The following is a 6,568-nucleotide window of genomic DNA, read 5'->3' on the forward strand; positions in this document are numbered from 1 at the left end:
TAAGTGGAATGGGAAAATAAACAAGGTGAGAAATGAATTACAGTAGAAGGGTAGAGAGAGAAGATGGGAGGGGAGGGGAGGGGGGATAGTAGAGGATAGGAAAGGTAGCAGAATACAACAGTTACTAGTATGGTATTATGCAAAAATGTGGATGTGTAACCCATGTGATTCTGCAATCTGTACTTGGGGTAAAAAAGGGAGTTCATAACTCACTTGAAGCTAATGTATGCTAATGTATGAAATATGATATGTCAAGAGCTTTGTAGGGTTTTGAACAACCAATAAAAAATAAATAAATAAAAGTAAAGAGATGAGGAAAGATGTACAATGATAACATAGGTCAAAAGAAAGCAAGACCAGCTATATAAATTTCTGAGAGAGCTCACTCAAAAGCAAGGATATCTACTAGGAATACAGAAGGACATTACATGATGACAAGGAGATCAATACGCCAAGACATAACAATCCTTAATGTGAATGCACCTCACAATAGAACATTTGAATGCATCTGGCAAAAACTGACATAACTAAAAGAGACTAGATGAATCCATTATTAAAGCCAGGAACTAAAACACTGCTCTGTCAAAAACAGATAGATCTGTGGAAGAAAAATCAGCAAGGGTATAGTTGACCTGAATGGCATCATCAATCAACTAAACACATTTGATCTAAGTTTCCATCTTAGGAAAAGAGAAAAATAAGAGAATATTAAATTCGAAGTAAATTGAAGAAAAGAAATATTGAAAATTAAAGCAAAAACCAATGAAATTAAAAACAAAAGATCCATAGCAAAAAAACCCACAAGACCAAAACGCTATAAAATCAGTAAGCTCCTCCTAAGAAAAAAAAGAGAAAACACAAACTCTTAATATTATAAATTTGAAAAGGTGTCTCCACAGATCCCATGGATTTCAAAAGGTAATAAAAGGATATTATGAACAAATGTATGCCAAAAAAATTGCCCATAAATTTGATAACCCAGATGAAATGGACACATTTCTTTAAAGGCACAATCTGCCAAAACTAACATAAAAAGAATTAGACTATTTAAATAGACCTATTAAAGAAATTGAATCAATATTAATAACCTTACAAAATAAAATAACCTAGATTGGTTCACTGATAAATTCTACCAAAAATATAAGGAAAAAGTTATACTAATTCTCTACCATCTCTTTCAGAAGAAAGAAGCAGAGGAAATAATTTCTAACTCATTCTTATGAAGCCAGAAGTCCCCTAATACCAAGACTAGGCAAAGGCATAATATAAAAAGTGCACAACAATATATCTCCTGAACACAGATGCAAAGATCCTCAAAACACAGTTAATAAATCAGATCCAACAATGTGTTAAGAGCACTTATATCCCATAACTGGTATTGACTCAATGTTTGTATCCTCTAAAGTGTATATGTTGAAATCCTCCCCCTGCCAAAATTAAAATTGTTATAAGGTCATATTTCCAAAAGCAAGCTATAGATTCATTGAAATACTTTTCAAAATACACACGATATTTTTCACATAACTAGAAAAAACAATCCTAAATTCATATAAAAGAACAAAAGACCCAGAATAGCCAAAGCCATCCTGAGCAAAAAGAGCATTGCTGGAGGCATATACTTCAATTTCAAATTATACCGCAGAGCCATAATAACAAGAACAGCATGGTATGGGCATAAAAACAGATGCATAGTCCAATAGAACAGAATAGAAGACACAGAGACAAACCCACATAGTTATTGACTCAGGTGCCAGAAACATACACTGGAAAAAATGACAGCCTCTTTAATAAATGATGCTGAGAAAACTTGATAACCTTTGATAGACGAATGGAACTCACTCCTTATCTCTCACCCTCTGTAAAACTCAGAATGGATGGAAGACTTACTTAGAAATTTGCAACTGTTAAAAGAAAAAGGAGGGAAAACACCTCAACATATAGGTACAGGTAGACTTCCTGAATAAGACCCCTATAGCTCAGGAAATCAGAGCCAGAATCAATAAATGGTACAGCACTGAATTTAAAAACTTATGTGCAAAAAAGGAAATAACTAACAGGGTCAAGAGACAATATACAGAATGGAAGAAAATCTTTGCCAACTACTGTTCTGGCAGAAGATTCATATCCAGAATATATAAAGAACTCAAAAAAGTTAATATTAAAAAGCAGATAACCCAATCAATCAATTGGCAAACTAACTCAACACACTTCTCAAATGAAGTAGAAATGGCCAACAAATATATACATATATATATATATATATATATATATATATATATATATATATATGTGTGTGTGTGTGTGTGTGTGTGTGTGTGTGTGTGTGTGTGTAAAGCTTAACATCTTTAGCAATCAGGGAAATGCAAATCAAGACTACGTTGAGATTTTATCTCACTTCATCTCACTCGAGTTAAAATGGCAATCACCAAGAATACAAATAACAGTAAATGAAGTGATACAGTGTTGGTGGGAATATAAATTAGTAAAGCCACTATGGAAATAAATATGGACTATCCTCAGAAAGCTAAAAATAGAAGTGCTATGTGAACCAACTATCCCATTTTTGGTATTTATCTAAAAGAATTCAAGTCATCATATTTAAAAATACGTGCATGTCCATGCTTATCACAGCACAATTCAGAATACCCACGCTATGGAATCAGTCTAGTGTGTGTCAACAGAAGAATGGGTTAAAAAATGTGATATATAGAGTCTTGTTCACCTGCAGTGAATAATGAAATCATGTCATTTTCAGAAAATGATGGAACTGGAGACCATGATTTTGAGTGAAATAAATTAGACTTAGAAAGAAAAAAAAAAAAGCTACAGAGAAAGGAGGCAGATTACATTCAGGGGTAAACCAATAAGGTTAACAACGGATTTCTCATCACAGATGAAGAAAGCGAGAAGATCCTGGAATAATATATTGCAAACACTGAAAGACAATGGATGCCAACCAAGAATTCTGTATCCAGCAAAATTAAGCTTCAGGTACGATAACGAAATAAAAATCTTTCATGATAAACAAAAGCTAAAAGAATTTGCAGTCAGAAAACCAGCATTGTAAAGTGTCTTCAGCAAAACGCTACACAAGGAAGAAATGAAAAACAACAACCAAAATTATCAGTGGGAAGAGCCTCGGTAACAACAGAGGACAGCGGGGAAAGCTAATCATGGAGAAACAAACTAAATTTAAAAAAAAGATAAATAATTAAACATGGCTGGCAGTACAAACCATATATGAATAGTAACTATAAACGTTAATGGCTTAACCTCACCAATAAAGTGACATAGGCTGGTAACATGGATTAAAAAAACAAACCCAACAATATGTTGCCTCCAGGAGACACATCTGATTGGAAAAGACATACACAGGCTGAAGGTGAAAGGGTGGGAAAAATATATCACGCACACGGTCCTCGGAAGCAAGCTGGGGTAACCATCCTCATATCGAATAAAATCAACTTCAAGACTAAGTTAATCAAAAGGGATAAGGAAGGACATTATATACTGTTAAAAGGAACGATTCACAAACAAGACATAACAATTATCAATATTTATGCACCAAATAATGGTGCTGCAACGTTCATAAAACAAATTCTCCTCAAGTTCAAGAATCAAATAGACCACAACATAATAATTATGGGTGACTTCAACACACCTCTCTCACCATTGGACAAATCCTCCAAACAAAAGTTGAATAAAGAGACTATAGAGCTCAATATCGCAATCAATGACCTAGACTTAACTGACATATATAGAATATATCAACCATCATCAAGTGGATATACTTTTTTCTCAGCAGCACATGGATCCTTCTCAAAAATAGACCATATATTATGCCACAGGGCAACACTCAGTAAATATAAAGGGGTAAAGATAATACCATGTATTTTATCTGATCAGAATGGAATGAAACTGGAAATCAATGATAAAAGAAGAAAGGAAAAATCCTACATCACATGGAAAATGAACAATATGTTACTGAATGATCAAGGGGTCACAGAAGACATAAAGGAGGAAATCAAAAAATTCTTAGAGATAAATGAAAATACAGATACAACATATAGGAATCTATGGGACACAATGAGAGCAGTTTTAAGAGGGAAATTCATCGCCTGGAGGTCACTCCTCAAAAAAAGGAAAAACCAACAAATAAATGAGCTCACTCTTCATCTCAAAGCCCTAGAAAAGGAAGAGCAAAACAACAGCAAATGTAGCAGAAGGCAAGAAATAATTAAAATCAGAGCGGAAATCAATGAAATTGAAACAAAAAAAAACTATTGAAAAAATTGACAAAACTAAAAGTTGGTTCTACGAAAAAATAAATAAGATCAACAGACCCTTAGCCATGCTAACGAAGAGAAGAAGAGAGAGAACTCAAAATACTAACATACAGGATGAAAAAGGCAAGATCACAACAGATGCTACAGAAATACAGAAGACAATTAGAAATTATTTTGAAAACCTATATTCCAATAAAATAGCAGAGAGTGAAGACATCGATAAATTTCTTAAATCCTATGATTTGCCCAGACTGAGTCAGGAGGATACACACAATTTGAACACACCAATACCAATGGATGAGATTGAAGAAGCATTCAAAAGACTACCAACCAAGAAAAGCCCAGGACCGGATGGGTATACAGCGGAGTTTTACAAAACCTTTAAAGAAGAATTAATACCAATACTTTTCGAGTTATTTCAGGAAATAGAAAAAGAGGGAGCTTTGCCAAATTCATTCTATGAGGCCAACATCACCCTGATTCCGAAACCAGACAAAGACACCTCAAAGAAAGAAAACTACAGACCAATATCTCTGATGAACCTAGATGCAAAAATCCTCAGTAAAATTCTGGTGAATCAGAATCAAAAGCACATCAAGAAAATTGTGCACCATGATCAAGTAGGATTCATCCCTGGGATACAAGCATGGTTCGTTATACAGAAATCAATAAATGTTATTCACCACATCAATAGACTTAAGGATAAGAACCATATGATCATCTCAATAGACGCAGAAAAAGCAGTTGACAAAGTACAGCATCCCTTTATGTTCAAAACATTAGAAAAACTAGGGATAACAGGAACTCTCCTCGACATTGTAAAAGCTATCTATGCTAAGCCTCAGGCTAGCCTCATTCTGAATGGAGAAAAATTGAAGGCATTCCCCCTAATATCAGGAACAAGACAGGGATGCCCTCTATCACCACTTCTATCCAATATAGTTCTCAAAACACTGGCCAGAGCAATTAGACAGACAAAAGAAATTAAAGGCATAAAAATACGAAAAGAAGAACTTAAAATATCACTGTTTGCGGATGACATGATTCTATACCTGGGAGACCCAAAAGGGTCTACCAAAAAACTTCTAGAACTAATAAATGAATTCAGCAAAGTGGCAGGATATAAAATCAACACGCAGAAATCAAAGGCATTTCTGTATATCAGCGACAAAACTTCTGAATCGGAAATGAGGAAAAACACTCCATTCACAATATCCTGAAAAAAAATAAAATACTTGGGAATCAACCTAACAAAAGAGGTGAAAGACTTATACAATGAAAACTACAGAACCCTAAAGAGAGAAATAGAAGAAGATCTTAGAAGATGGAAAAATATGCCCTCTTCAAGCATAGGCAGAACTAACATCATCAAAATGGCGATATTACCAAAGTTCTCTATAGATTTAATACAATGCCAATCAAAATCCCAACGGCATTTCTTGTAGAAATAGAGAAAGCAATGAGGAAATTCATATGGAAAAATAAAAGACCCAGAATAGCAAAAACAATGCTAAGCAGGAAGTGTGAATCAGGCGGTATAGCGATACCAGATTTCAAACTATATTACACAGCAATTGTAACACAAACAGCATGGTACTGGTACCAAAACAGGCGGGTGGAACAATGGTACAGAATACAGGACACAGAGACTAATCCACAAAGCTACACCTATCTTATATTTGATAAAGGAGCAAAAAGCATGCAATGGAGGAAGGATAGCATCTTCAACAAATGGTGTTGGGAAAACTGGAAATCCATATGCAACAAAATGAACCTGAATCCCCTCCTCTCACCATGCACAAAAGTTAACACAAAGTGGATCAAGGAATTAGATATCAAATCAGAGACTCTGCGTCTGATAGAAGAAAAAGTTGGCTCCGATCTACATATAGTGGGGTCGGGCTCCAAATTCCTTAATAGGACACCCATAGCACAAGAGTTAATAACAAGAATCAACAAATGGGACTTACTTAAACTGAAAAGTTTTTTCTCAGCAAGAGAAACAATAAGACATGTAAATAGGGAGCCTACATCATGGGAACAAATTTTTACTCCTCACACTTCAGATAGGGCTCTAATATCCAGAGTATACAAAGAACTCAAAAAATTAGACAATAATATAACAAATAACCCAATCAATAAATGGGCTAAGGACCTGAACAGACACTTCTCAGAGGAGGACATACAATCAATCAACAAGTACATGAAAAAATGCTCACCATCTTTAGCAGTCAGAGAAATGCAAATCAAAACCACCCTAAGATACCATCTCACTCCAGTAA

The sequence above is a fragment of the Callospermophilus lateralis genome, chromosome 14 (genome assembly GCF_048772815.1).
Source record: "Callospermophilus lateralis isolate mCalLat2 chromosome 14, mCalLat2.hap1, whole genome shotgun sequence".
NCBI lineage: Eukaryota > Metazoa > Chordata > Mammalia > Rodentia > Sciuridae > Callospermophilus > Callospermophilus lateralis.